General features: G+C 36.3%; 1 protein-coding gene across 1 annotated transcript in view; it reads left to right on the top strand.

Moving 5' to 3' along the window:
- The first annotated feature begins 1,486 nt into the window (after positions 1-1,486).
- LOC103006793 (sodium channel protein type 3 subunit alpha) overlaps positions 1,487-14,514 on the top strand; it is a 114,691-nt gene continuing 101,663 nt past the window's right edge. The window contains exon 1 of the mRNA XM_057550940.1: positions 1,487-1,698. The gene's annotated coding sequence lies outside the window, so the exon portion shown is untranslated. The remainder of the gene's footprint in view (positions 1,699-14,514) is intronic.

Below are 14,514 nucleotides of genomic sequence, written 5' to 3'. Positions count from 1 at the left end.
CCCAGAGTGACTCTGGAAAGTCGCTACTTGCTTGTTTTCCCTCTTCCCCTAAGCACAGGAACAAAAGTTACCTGAGAGAAAGAGCTGACAAAACCTGAGGTAACTAATGGTCATGAAGAGGGGATGCTGCCATGCAAAACTGAATTGATGGTGTTTCTGGGGCCAAACAGGGATGAAGGCACATTGGTAGATGTCTGCGTGGAGGGGTGAAGATGCCCAGGGATCAGACAGGATTCCACACCTCACTGGATGCCCACATAGAAAAGTGGGAGGCTGGGATCAAACTCTGCTTTTCTCCATATGTATTCCTGGACTGAGATCAGTCCCCGTGAGAAGAGTGTAAACCTGAAATCACTGGAGAAAGCCTCAAGTGACTCAGTCCACCTGGAATTGACAGGATTTATTTTTCTGCCATTAGGCAAAATGGGGGCTAGAATTTAAAAGCTAAGTAAATAACACTCCTTGAGCACATGGCATAAAAATACGGTATCCGCTATATTCTCTCTTCATTATACATCAGTTCCTTGATGACAGGCATTGTGTGTTTTTATCTTTGTCTTTTCAAAGCTAATATAGTGCCTGACATATACTAAGGTGCTCCATCAATATGAACATATTTAATTAATTAATGATAAACTAATAAAATTATAGTTGTTTTCTCTAAAGTAAATTGAATAGTCAAATGAAATGAATAGCACTTATAGTTAAGAAATCTCTTTTAATAAACTGATAAAATCATTTTCATTTTGCTTATGTATTGTGTGCTTCAATATCCTTATAAGCCATGTTTTCTTAAGTATTTTAACTACATAGATATAATAGTATATAACCTTTGATTGAATTATCTTATGTAAGATGAATTTCACCTGTTCCTTGTGTCATATACAGACCAAATAATCCATAAATCTAAATTACATAGGCCTCACTTAAGTTTAAAATACTTTCCCAGATATTATTTCTCATAAATGTTTTACCAAAAAGCAATACAAAATGACTATCAGTTTTACACTGTTCTTTAAGGAGTTAGATTACTCACTCAGAAAAAGAATTCATCCTGTGCAAAGATAAAGTTTTCAGAAGGCTAGAGCAGGCCACAAGAGAGATTTTACAAAACTCTACATGTAAGGTGTCAGGTAATCTAAAAACCTAATTTTCAAACAGAAATTTGGAGGGTTTTTAATTGTAGTCGTTTATGGTTGAATCAACTTTGTAAACTTATAAAATTTAGAAAAATATACAATATTAGAAAATGTGCATACTCAAGTAATTTAGTGTGCAAAAGGATATTTTTGTACATACTCATATGCAGGGGATAGGTTACATTTTACCTTATGATAAAGAATAATGGGGATGTTTTTCCTTTCGTTCAATTTTATGCGTCTGCCAGTAGATGGCGGTACCATGTTGAGCGCTGTCGGCTTTTTTTTTTTTTTTTTTTTCTCCTCAAAGCTGTTTTCTGATATATGTTGGGTACCACAGAGTGAATCTCAGAACAGTAAGCGGAGGCATAAGCAGAGAGGATTCTGGAAAGGTCTCTTTGTTTTCTTGTCCACAGAGAAAGCAAAGAAAAAAAAATTGTAGTTAATATGTAAACCTCTGTGGCCAAAAATCTGAACAACTGCAGGAGGCTCATTATACTCTAACCATCTTGGATGCGGGCTTTGTTATGCTGTGATCCATAAGGCTCTGTTTTATCAGGTAAGCTGGCAAAACATTTAATTATCTGAACCATAGAATCTAGCCACCAGATCATTTTGCTTATTTTAAAATTATCTTCATGCTTCTATTTTTAACCTAACGTTGTTTTAATGTAAATTACAGGAACCAAAGGCATCATCTGATGTGTAGACTGCTTACTACTCCTTTATCTCAAAGGAAATAGAGCCTCTGTCTAGAAATGGTGACTTATGGTACAGACTAGGCACTACTGAGCTTGTATTTTTGAAACATGTAGATGCTTATGATTCATTGTAGTCAGAGAAAATATTTTTTTATTACACAGAGCTAGCCTACTTGATATTGTGGTTGTACCTTATCTATTTAAATGTCCAGTGTGCCAAGTATTTTTTAAACATAAATGTATCGTGAAATTGGAACTGTCATTCTCGTGCTTTGGTCTTTTTTTTTTAACAGATTTAGAGAGGCCATGCGTATAGGAAGTGATAACAATATAGAGGTATATAGCTGTTTGAAAAACATTATCATTTGTCTCTAAAATAACCTATTCTCACCAATACCAATCATTAAAATGAGATTTAACCTTCTAGTAATAAAATGATCCCTATATACTCCAGTATGTGTTGTTTCTTTATTTTAATATATACATTTTATATTAAATATTTACCATTCTATTTATTGATGTAAAGGGTATTGTACCTTCTATGAGTTGTCTCATAAGCTTCACATATTTCTGTATTTTTTCTGTGTGTATTTAATACCTGGTTATTATTATTATCACTAATTATCAGGGAGAGCCACTTGGACAAAAAACAATTATTTACTTTATCTATAATCTGTATTTTCTGTAGTTTTCTTTAAAATATTTTATAGAATAATCATAAATGTTTTATTCAATTAGCAATCACATAATTAGAACAGGAAATTATTGGCAGAAAATCTATAGGTATTAATTTAAAGAAGAGTTTTAAAAATCATCAAGCTTTTTAAAAAATACAACAGGTGGTGTAATGTAGCATATGGGGACAAAGATAAAGGCATACGTGCTTATAGGAATTTGCATGAAAACATTTCATCACAATCAGTCCAAGTAGTGAGTGCCCTGTGTGGAATAAAGACCTCTGATTTCAACCTGGGTTTCTAGTCAGTACTGGTCAAATCAGCCTAAAAACAGAACTTGAGGCCTCAGCTTTAAAAGCAACTGTAATCTCTAACGATATGGAAAAATATTGATTTCTCACCTAAGATTTTACCATGGGTAGCAATAATACTCCCCTTAAAAATGTTACAAAATAGCAGTTGCCTCAGAGAAAAGTCCTAGGTTTTATGTATTTCAGGAGATCTCCTACCATAGGATATAGAGAAAACTGTTTCTTTGAAAAGGGTTCCCAGAAATGGATGCTAATTGGCATGAGCATATTGTACACTCCATGTTTCTTTGCAGGTGACTGAATATAACTTTGTTCTGTGTAAACACCAGAGCTGGTCTTTCTGAACTGTTTACATTTATGAATGGATGCTTATATTTTGGCCCTGATTATTAGCAATATTTGTATCGGTATAGTTGCAAGAACCTCTTAATTTTTGTCTGTATATGTAGTCACAATGTGAAGAACAAATGTATACAGAGTTCTTCACTAAATGTGCTCTTTGAAAATTTTTAGAAATCAAACCTGTTTTGATTAAATGACATATCAAATAAGTTTGGTATCTTATTCTTTTAAAGAACTAATAGTGACTTCATTTGTAAGGTCAAGAATAATAACTATAGTTTGTGTGATAGAGAAAAATAGGTTGGACACTGAGCTGGAAGTCTTGATTTCTGATGCAAGTTCTGCTACTAATAAGCTTTGTCACCTCAGAAGAGATACCTGTAAAAGATGGGAATTGGAATCAAGGATATATAAGGACACTTTTCATTCTTAAAATTCTATGATTCTAATTTATCTGGATTTTCACCAATTTATTTCTCCGCTTAATTGTAATCTGATGCGTCTTTGACTTTTACTGAGTTGTTTGTTACCATTAATGGTGTGCTAAACATGAGGATAGAGAAATAGAGAGGTTTTAAAGGTCCTTGGCCAGCTTCTCTGTGGTGGAAACAACCAGAAAGCAACATGGAGAAGTGGTTAAGAGAAAGGGCTGGCAGAATAAATCCTAGCTCCACTATTAACTGACAAAGATTGAAACTTTCTGAGCCTCTATTATATCACCTATAAAATAGGAATGATGATGCCTATGTTGCAGGATTGTGTAAATAAATATTGTCTGTCCAGTGTTTATTATATATCCTGGGACATGATTAAATGCCCACCCTCCCCTCCTCCCCTGTTCCCCAACCCCTGACAAAAGGAACAGATATCATTTTAATACTGGTGATGGTAATATATCTTCCACCACAACAGGAAGAATAGAGTGAAACTGCCAAGAAATTCTGTAGTTGAAAAGGGAATAATTCTCATCCTGGAAGCATGCCCTTGCTGAAACAACAACAACAAAAAATGTGTTCCCTATAATAATATCAATTAGTGTTAACATCTGGCCATTTCCTGGATTGTTTATAGAACTCTCATAATACCTTCTAGAAGACTACTCTTTTGCCCAATGATATATTATCATGGACCCCACTTCAAAGGCTTGCTTCTTTTTAACAAAAATAGGGGCAAAAGACTTTATTTCACTCGTACCTTAATAGATACACCTATTACACAAAAGGCTTTGTGAAGATTCACAGAGAAAATCTAGATTTCACCAAGAACCACATTTATATGCCAAATAATTTCTACTATGACCATCAAATTACAGAACCTGAATCCCAGAAATGATTGTATGTGTTGGCTATGCGATCAACTCACAAACTGTCTACTGTTTAAGTCATATTGATGGTCCAATGAAAGGTGGAAAGTCAAATTGTGCCTGATGAAATTGTTGACATACGGCAAAATCCCTGCTTCCCTCCAAAGGGTTTCTCTACATACAGCTTCGTGCTCTTGACAGCTGTGTGCTACTGGGATCTTGGGGAGCTAGAGCTGGGATGTCCTTTCAGCACCCCAGGCCTCCTAAGCCTTCCCTTCAACCACCCTGGGCCTCTTTAAACTGACTCAAATAACTGTGCTGTCAGTTTCATCTTCATGGCAGCCAAGATGACTTAATGGGCTCATGATTAGACAGATCTGAGACGGCCTTGAGTTTGAGAGTCTTAAAGACATGAGCGGAAGTTTTCTCAATTAGACAATGCTCTGCTTGGAATTTGTAACTAGTCCATCTCCCTGACTCTGGCTCACTCCCAGCTCTTCTGATTCCTTATTTTTAGGGGTTAAATGAAAGCACCCATGAGCGTAAGCATATAAAAACAAATACTTTTTTTCACCAAGGAATGAACATGTGAGTAGATAGTGAAATTTCTTTGCATGGGTGGCTGTGCAGATTACTTTTTTCTCATCATCATTCATATATAGGAACACCGTGAACTCACTGAAGGCTGGGAATTAATGTTTAATTTGTCATCTAAAAATATTCATTCCACCTTAATATTAATGGTCATTTTACCAGTTTTCCAAAACTATGAGGATTAATTTACCCACCTACCCCTGAAATATAATTTAAGATATTAACAGTACACTTCTGTACCGGGGATCTGTTTTTAAATTTTTATTAACTTCAATCCTACATTCTCTTTACTTCCACTTAAATTTTACCCATAAACACTTTTAATGGCAATTCAGTGTAGAACCTAGTATCCAAACGACTAGTTCTTGAGGTAGATTGTTCTTTGAGGTAGTTATAAAATTTGGGAAGGATAAAAGCCAATTTTATTGTCCCTTGGGTTGCAAGCTCACATATTTATCTTTGATTAGGAAGCTGCCTTTTCAGTTCAGCTTTACCTGATAATATTTTTCACACTGGGGTGAAGTTAACACATTCTTTGGATGCATTTTAATGGGATATAACAAGCATAGATTTAAGAGCAGAATAATGTTAATTTTCTGTTAATTTTACTTGAAAAGAAGTTAATGAAGAAAATCTTGCTCTCTTGCTAAGCAAAGATGTGCTTTGCTCTGTGAAATGCCTGATGCGCATCAGCTCTTTGGATATCTGAAATTTGAATCTACATTCAAACATATGATTAGCCACAATAGAAGAGTTCTTTAAAATTTATATGCGTACCTACTCAACTGGATAACAGAAGTTTTAATACGTATTTACTGAGTGATTCTTCTAATACTACACCTCTTTTTTCCAGGGTTTGAAATGATAAAGGACCTTATAGAGAGAATATTAAAGAAATTTCTGCCCAAGATATATGAATAGAGAACAGCTGCAAAGTAACTTATAAGCATGCTTACAAATTAAATATACATATTAAACACAAATACAGTGCATATAACATATGCTAGGTGGTTGTATTAGGGAATTCTCAGGGGTTGTTTTAGTTCAGAGAAACCTTTTAAAAGTCTGGAGTTATTTCTGTAATAACTGAATTAGGTTTTCATCCTTTTGGAGACTGCATATAGGGAGCCCTGCATGTGATTAAGCTCTGAGGTGGAGGAAAGTGAAAGAAATAATGGTCCTTAAATTTTTAAACAGTGGTTTAATATTGTTTTATTCAATGGGTGATTTCAAAGATGGGAAGTCACTCTTTAAATAACTTCGGCCATTTTCTGCCAAGAAGCTAACTTTGGGGAATTTTAATCTCCTAATATTCAGAAGATACTTTACTCTTACTTGGGTTGTACAGAACATTTTGTCCTTTTCTTTTTCCAAGAGCTTGAACTGGAATAATTCATTAAATCCCAGTTCTTGCTGTTAAGTGACATTGTGCTTCTGAACCAGAACCCCAAATATTCTTGCACAGAGCTTATTAATAGGACACGTTTTATGGGCTTAAGCCTCTATTTGAGAACTGATGACCTGTTTGTTAGCTTCTCTTCGTCCTTGATGTTTTTGCTTGTGACATTTATTTTTCTCTTTATAGGTTACTTTTGCTGTACCCAAACAAAGTATTCTGATGAGATCAGGAGCATTCAGGGTGGTATGGCTGTAGACTAAACAAACTATTCTAAGCAATTTCTTTTCATGGAACTTATATCATGGTTGGACATAACCTTAAGAATAAATTCTCCAAGAAATAAGCCCAAATTCCTACATGCGCAAAGCAGGTAAGAAAAATGAGTAAAGCTAGTCAGGCTGGGACTAAGGAACTCCATAGCCCATGTGCTTTCTAAAGAGGGGCTAGGAGACTGTTGAATCAAATGATTTTTCCAATGAAGCTTAAAATCTAGATTTTTATGAGAAACCTCCCTCTTGTTAAATGTTGTCATCTATTTCAAATTATTTACAATACTGGATAGATTCAACAAAGCATACCTACAGGCAGGATATGGCCAAGCATTTTTTCCTTTTGCCAATCCAACCAGAAGTTTTACCAATGAAGGAAAATAAACTTCATGGAGAGGAAATGGCTTGACTGTATTTGGAGGAACTGCTACACTAGCGCTCAGATTTCTTGTCTGCTCCTCCAGGCTCAACCAACTGCCCACCATTTTTCTATCTCTTTCATTTCAAATCCTTGAATGTTCTACATATTCCCTCCCATATTTCTGTTTATACTGCTGCTAATTACATCACTGAACTTTGTCTTCATAGATCTTTTTTCTCCCCTTTTTTGTTGCTATTAATGCTCCCCTTGCTGTGGATATCTTGTTACTGATATGCTATTTGATGAGGTATGTGATATTCCCATTTCTGCACTGTTCTGAAATGATTGAAATTTGTAGGGCAAACATGTCCTTTAGCTATGAAAAGATAAAAATATTATTAATAGGATAGTTATATGTCCTTGAGTCCACATGGTCTCAAAGTTTTAAAATATCTTATTAAACTTTCTTTAATCATAGCCAATACTGATTACAGTTCAAGTAAATCCATTCTTAATATTATTTTTCAACAATTTTATTGGGCTCTATTATCAATCTTTATATACCTATAGCAAAAATTAAAGTATATTATTATATTAGCATTGGAAGAACAGACAAAAGTATTATTCACAAATATATTGCATTCTCTTTCATTGATATGAAACTTGGTAGTATTAGATAAGAATAAAAATCAAATACATGTGCCTAGAATGAGAACTTCTTGGCCGTTATGGAAAATCAGAAAGAAAAAGCAAAATGAAAAAATGAAAGAAATCAGATTTTTTGAACTTCCTAATAAAAATGACAGGAGAAAAAAAAAACAGTTGAAGGGGAATAGATATGCAAACATCTGAGAGAAAAGCGGAAAGAGGTAAAACATGATGAGCTTATTCAGAGTGGCCCACAGCTCTGGCTGCACATTGGAATCACCTGGGAAGCTTAAAAAAAGAGCAAAGCTGGCTCCACCTTAGGCCAATTCAATTAGATGCTCTGGGGCTAAGCCTGGGTATCCATGTTTGTTTAAAAGCTCTGCAAGCATAGTTCAAATAATGCAGCCAGGTTTGAAAAGCAATTGACTAAAGGAAGACAGAGAAAAATAAGAGAAGCTAATGAAAGCTTGGCCAGAGAAGTGAAAGACAACTGAGAAATGACTTTCAGAATAATTTCAAAATTCTAACAAGTGGGCGCATGTTAAGTAAAAAGACTATGCAAATACTTAAAATTGCAAAAAATACATTCGTGTCCATTTCTCCCTTGGTTGAAAAGGGTGGTATTTATTCTATATGTTTAAGCAGTTTTATATTTCAAATTGTTAATTTCCTACCCTTACCTCTACTTGAAAGTTGACCCAGCTGCTGGTTATGGTATATTTTGCAAACTAACAATATAAACAATTGTGCACACTCAGAAATAAGCATCCATTAACTTCAATTTATACAACCAGAGATTTGCCCTCTTTTTATTTTGTACCTTATAAATTGCTCCTTTGAAAATTGTCTTAAAATCAAATAAGAGTGTCCATTGAAAGATACTCTTTGAATGTCCAGGTCATTCAGCTGGAAACAAAACATTGATTTGTAATTATTGAAACTTCAATTGTGGCAGACTTAGAGGAAAAGCAGATATGTAAACCAACAAATTTTTTAAAGCCAAAATTCACTTAAAAATGTATTTTCAGAAAGTGGCATTTCTGAGGGAGAAATGAATTAACCTAATAGCTAAGTGGAATTAATAATGAACTGAGTTTCCAAAAAGGAATTCCATTACTAAGATGAGTCTGCCTTTTCAACTCTTTAAGGAGACATTTGCTGGGTTAACACCACAGTTGCTTTTCCATGTTGATTTCCCACAGTCCTTTCTGCGACTAGGGAGAGACTGTGGTAGCCCCTACTAAAACAATCCTCTACATCCTTCAGAGCAGATTATATCCTAAAGTCTTTCCTCTGGAGAAACGTCCTTTAATATTACTACCGAACTATGCTTTCTTCATGACCTCTACCATTCTGTCAACCAGGTCACCACAATTATCACTATGTATGAAAGATCTGTTAAATCTCAGGATGAGAATATACATATTTTGAATCAGGAGGCTGGTGATTGCACGGTGAACAGAAGGAATACTATATTATGTTTGAGGCTAAGTTTATGATGGATGTCTATGAAATGGTGTTTGGGTTCTCAAACTGGGATTGGATCACTGACTTTCAAAAAAATTACATCCTAGCTTTATACACAAAGTACTTTGGTAGTCTACAATGAAAATATAAGTAACAAACCAGTAAAATACTAATAAGAATTAAAGCCTGAACCAAAAAGAATGTTTTTTGATGAAGGATCACCTTAATTTAGTCAGTGTAGAGAGCAAAAAATTTACTGTTGATTAAAGCATTCCCTCCACCAACACAGTGAAAACTGTGAGAACTAACTTGATTCTTTGGGGAAAAGAATTCCAACTTGTTATTCAAAAGCATTAAGTATATTTTGCAAAGGGAAAAGGTAATGCTTAGGCGTAAATGAAAAGTGGCGGAGCACATCCAAATCATGATGCAGATCTCTATGCAAATTAGCACAAGAGTTAAAATACACCACAGAAACCACAATAGCGAGCTGTCTCATACATTTGTTAGATTTGTTTACTCTGTCCCAAAATTATCCTGAGTCTTTGTAAGACACATTTCTTTTAAATATCCATTAAGTGTACTATAATGGTGCTACATTTCAAACAACACTCTGTGAGACCAATTTAACCATAAAATAATACTCATTTTTTCCAACAATCCATATCCCTCAGGAAAGCTAAATTTGGGGAATTTTATGCATGACAAAATATTTTCTATTTATCCTCTTAATTTCTTCCTGAACAAAAATTTGAAAACTAAATATCTAAGACATAAAAAGGCACACTTGATTTGGAAACTCTTTGAACTTTTTTTTTCCTCCAACATTTGATAGATATTTTATTCTTTCTATGATTTTTTAAAATTAAAGTATAGTTGATTTACAGTGTTGTGTTAGTTTCTGGTGTAGAGCAAAGTAACTTATTTATATATATATGTATGAATGTATATATACATATTTTTCATATTCTTTTCCATTATAGATTATTACAAGATATTGAATATAGTTCCCTGTGCTATACAGTAGGACTTTGTTAGTTTATCTATTTTATATATAGTAGTTTGTGTTTGCAAACTCCTAAATTTATCCTCCCTCCCCTTTCCCCTTTGGTAACTATAAGTTTGTTTTCTATGTCTGTGAACTTTCTAATCAAGTTTTTGGTAAACCTAGAAATGCCCTACAAAAATAAAGTCTATTAATTTTTTTTTTTTTTTTTTTTTATTAATGGTTGTGTTGGGTCTTCGTTTCCGTGCGAGGGCCTTCTCTAGTTGTGGCAAGCGGGGGCCACTCTTCATCACGGTGCGCGGGCCTCTCACTATCGCGGCCTCTCTTGTTGCGGAGCACAGGCTCCGGACGCGCAGGCTCAGTAATTGTGGCTCATGGGCCCAGCCGCTCCGCGGCATGTGGGATCTTCCCAGACCAGGGCTCGAACCCGTGTCCCCTGCATTGGCAGGCAGATTCTCAACCGCTGCGCCACCAGGGAAGCCCATATTAAATTTTTTTTAAAGGGGAAAGACACTTGAAGAATAACTGAATTTAGTGCTCAACTTTGCACAGGCAATTTGATCAGAATCCTAAATTATCCATGTCCTTGAGGAGTTAGTTCAGGTTGCACACATGGAACATTGTAGAAATACCACAAATTCCAGTTCTGTCCTTCCTACCATCTTCTCTATTCAGCTCTTACTTTTCTCCTCATGATTGCTGCCCTCTCTAGTCGTGGTCTTACTTGCTAGATCCTCCATCCTGGGAAGGGCCAGATAGGCTATGCCTGTCTTTTCTCTAATTAGCATATTGGTTGCTGCAATCTGTCAGAAATAAAGTTTTGCATCAAATGTAATTTTCTCTTACCTGTGGCATCCTGGCTTTCCTTTAGCCTCAAAAGAATTAAGCACTGAACAACATCCCTCCTGCCTTTCCATGCAGAGACCCTTCACTGTGTGTTCCCGCTGCAATAAGTGGCAACATCTACACCTAAATCAGGGCAGTACACACAGGCCCCTGCTCTATTTTGGTGCCAGTGATGTGCTAAATGGCTAAAGGAAAAACAGAGACTCTCTGAGTCCTGAATTCAGATCCTAGGGACAATATTTTCAGTTTCTTTAGTGACTGGTCATATTTCACTGAAAACTAGACTTCAAGTTTTGTCATTTTTTTAAAAAATTATTATTTGTATAGAATTTCTCAGATGAGAAGATTTTTGATATTACCAATTTCATGAAGAAATCATGTATACAGAATTGAATATCTAAAGCTAGAAAGGATTCAAGGGATAGTTCTTTTCAGAAACCAACTCTCTGGCTATGCTCTTCTCAAGCCATTCATACTGTTGACTCATCAAAAAACATAGTTTAAATTTGAACAAGCACATAGTTCACTGAAGTATTCTGAATATGAAGGCAGACTTTAATAGGTATAACACAGCCAACTCCAGTTACATCACTAGTCCAATATTCAATGACCCTTTTTGTTCAGAGTATAAGGCGACTGCTATACCCTTAGATCACTGTCTCTCAGAAGGGATGAATGTTGGAATACACCGAGTGCAGAGTCCCTGCACTTCTGAGATAAAAGAGGCACTACAAATCAACTAGTCACTTTCCCCCACTCCCTCTCTATAACGGATGTGGACACTCAACAACAAAGACACTGAGTGTTCAATATGTCACAGCAAGTGATGTCAAAGACAAGCCTAGAAAACAGGTTACCTGAATGGCAGGTACATTCCCCTCTTTCTGTTTTCCTCCCTCTCTTCCTTATCTTTTCATTAAACCCTGTTTCTAAAAGGATGGGGCAGGGCATGCTTTTCCATTATGTTACACTGTCTTCTGCAGCACCACCTCAGGGTAATCAGACTCCACAGCATTATAACCATCTAGCTAGGGGAAATGCTTAACAGAGAAGCCACTCAGGTGGCTGGGTTCTGGCTGGTGAAGAATCACGTGACAGCCGAACTGCAGCCCCACCTAAATCAGTCTGTGCTCCAGTGGAGTTTACCACTAGCACTAATCTGAGAGCAGATTTTACAGCTTCCCTGCTCCAGGCTAGATAAAGCTCAATTCTCTGTATTTTAAGCCTCAAAGGAGTACAGGTAACATGTCAAGTAAGCACCACCATTTTGAAGTAATGCAAGTTGTACCTCAAGTTCCCTCAGGTTGCCAATTGAAAAAGGCCATCAACTCTTAACGCTCTGTTGTGAAAACAGTGCACTGTCATTTTGATTACAGTAAATAAACAGTCTGTGGTTGCTTGGAAAGAAACTGGCTAAAGCACAAGTCACCAGCAAGCAGTAGGAGAGACGTGGCTGAGGGCAACTCAGAGGGCTCTCTATTATGGCTGAAGCAAAACTGATGTTACGATAGGAATATGGATCAAGGATTGTTTATTGGGCTGAGAACTTTGCTTTCTATTTTCCATGATGCCAATTTACTTCAAAATAGAAAGCTTCCTATAATTCTGGTTATATTCTGATTTAAATGTGGTTTCTGCTCCAGAAACACGTGCATGCATTACACACACACACAAACACACACACACACACAAAGCTCACTTTTGTTTCTCAGCCCAAAATCCTAGGAATTAAGAACAAAAACAACAATCTGACCAAGTAAAACAGGAAAATTATCAATCCAGAGAGAGCCTGCCCCTCCCTTTTAGAGCATCTCACAACAAGGGATTGCCCCCTTTCTTAATTCACGCATTTGTTTATGGCTTTGATCACTTGGTGGAGGGTGAAGGAATAGGGGAAAGGCATACACTAGACAAGCACTAGCCAATATAAATATAATGAGACACATATGTACTTTGAAAATTTCTAGATGCTAACATAAAAAAAGACAAAGAAACAAGTGAAATTAATGTTCCTAATGCTTTTTTTCAAATAAATTTATTTATTTATTTATTTTTGGCTGTGTTAGGTCTTCGTTGCTGCGCACAGGCTTTCTTTTTTTTGCAGCGAGCGGGGGCTACTCTTCATTGCAGTGCGTGGGCTTCTCATTGCAGTGGCTTCTCTTGTTGCGGAGCACGGGCTCTAGGCGCGCGAGCTTCAGTAGTTGTGGCTCGCGGGCTCCACAGCGCAGGCTCAGTACTTGTGGCGCACGGGCTTAGTTGCTCCACGGCATGTGGGATCTTCCCAGATCAGGGCTCGAACCCGTGACCCCTGCATTGGCAGGCGGATTCTTAACCATTGCGCCACTGGGGAAGCCCACTAATGCTTTTTTTTAAGCCAATATACCCAAAATATTATTTCTGATTTGGCACTAGCGACATTTTTAGTGCTCAATTCTTACATGTGACCAGGGCTACCACATTGGACAGGGTATTTGCAGAATTTGTTTTAGGTAATTATATTCAACAGATATCTAATAATGTCCTGCTTACTATGGTAGGTAAGCAATAAAATCCTTATCCTCAAGGAATTTAAAATGTAGAAGCAATAAGACACATCCTTAATAAAAGCAGAAGCCAGAATATTATAATTATTATATGAATTTTTAAAGCAATATGTGCATGTTGTTGGAGTTCAGAGGAAGGCAAAATCACTTCTGACTCAGAATTTGGGTATGATGAGCCTTGGAGTATAGGTAGGATTTTTTTTTTTTTAATTGGAGTATAGTTGCTGTACACTGCTGTGTCAGTTTCTGCTGTACAGCAAAGTGAATCAGCCATACATATACATATATCCCCTCTGTTCTGGATTTCCTTCCCGTTTAAGTCACCATAGAGCACTGAGTAGAGTTCCCTGTGCTATACAGTAGGTTCTCAATAGCTATCTACTTTATACATGGTAGTGTATATATGTCAATCCCAGTCTCCCAATTCATCCCACCCACCCCCTTCCCCCTTGGTATCCATACATTTGTTGTCTATGTCTGTGTCTCTATTTCTGCTTTGCAAATAAGATCATCTTTACCATTTTCCTGGATTCCACATATATGCATTAATATGTGATATTTGTTTTTCTCTTTCTGACTTATTTCACTCTGTAAGACAGTCTCTAGGTCCATCCACGTCTCTGCCAATGATACAATTTTGTTCCTTTTTACAGCTGAGCAATATTCCATTGTATATATGTAACACATCTTCTTTATCCATTCATCTGTTGATGGACATTTAGGTTGCTTCCATGTCCTGACTATTGCATTGGGTTGGCCAAAAAGTTTGTTCGGGTTTTTCCTTAACATCTTACGGAAAAACCCAAATGAACATTTTGGCCAACCCATAAATAGTGCTGCGATGAACATTGGAGTGCATGTGTCTTTTTGAATTATGGTTTTCTCAGGGTATGTGCCCAGTAGTGGAA

The sequence above is a fragment of the Balaenoptera acutorostrata genome, chromosome 8 (assembly GCF_949987535.1).
Source record: "Balaenoptera acutorostrata chromosome 8, mBalAcu1.1, whole genome shotgun sequence".
NCBI lineage: Eukaryota > Metazoa > Chordata > Mammalia > Artiodactyla > Balaenopteridae > Balaenoptera > Balaenoptera acutorostrata.
The sequence above is the reverse complement of the archived record's forward strand: the minus strand, read 5'-3'. Positions and strand labels throughout refer to the sequence as shown.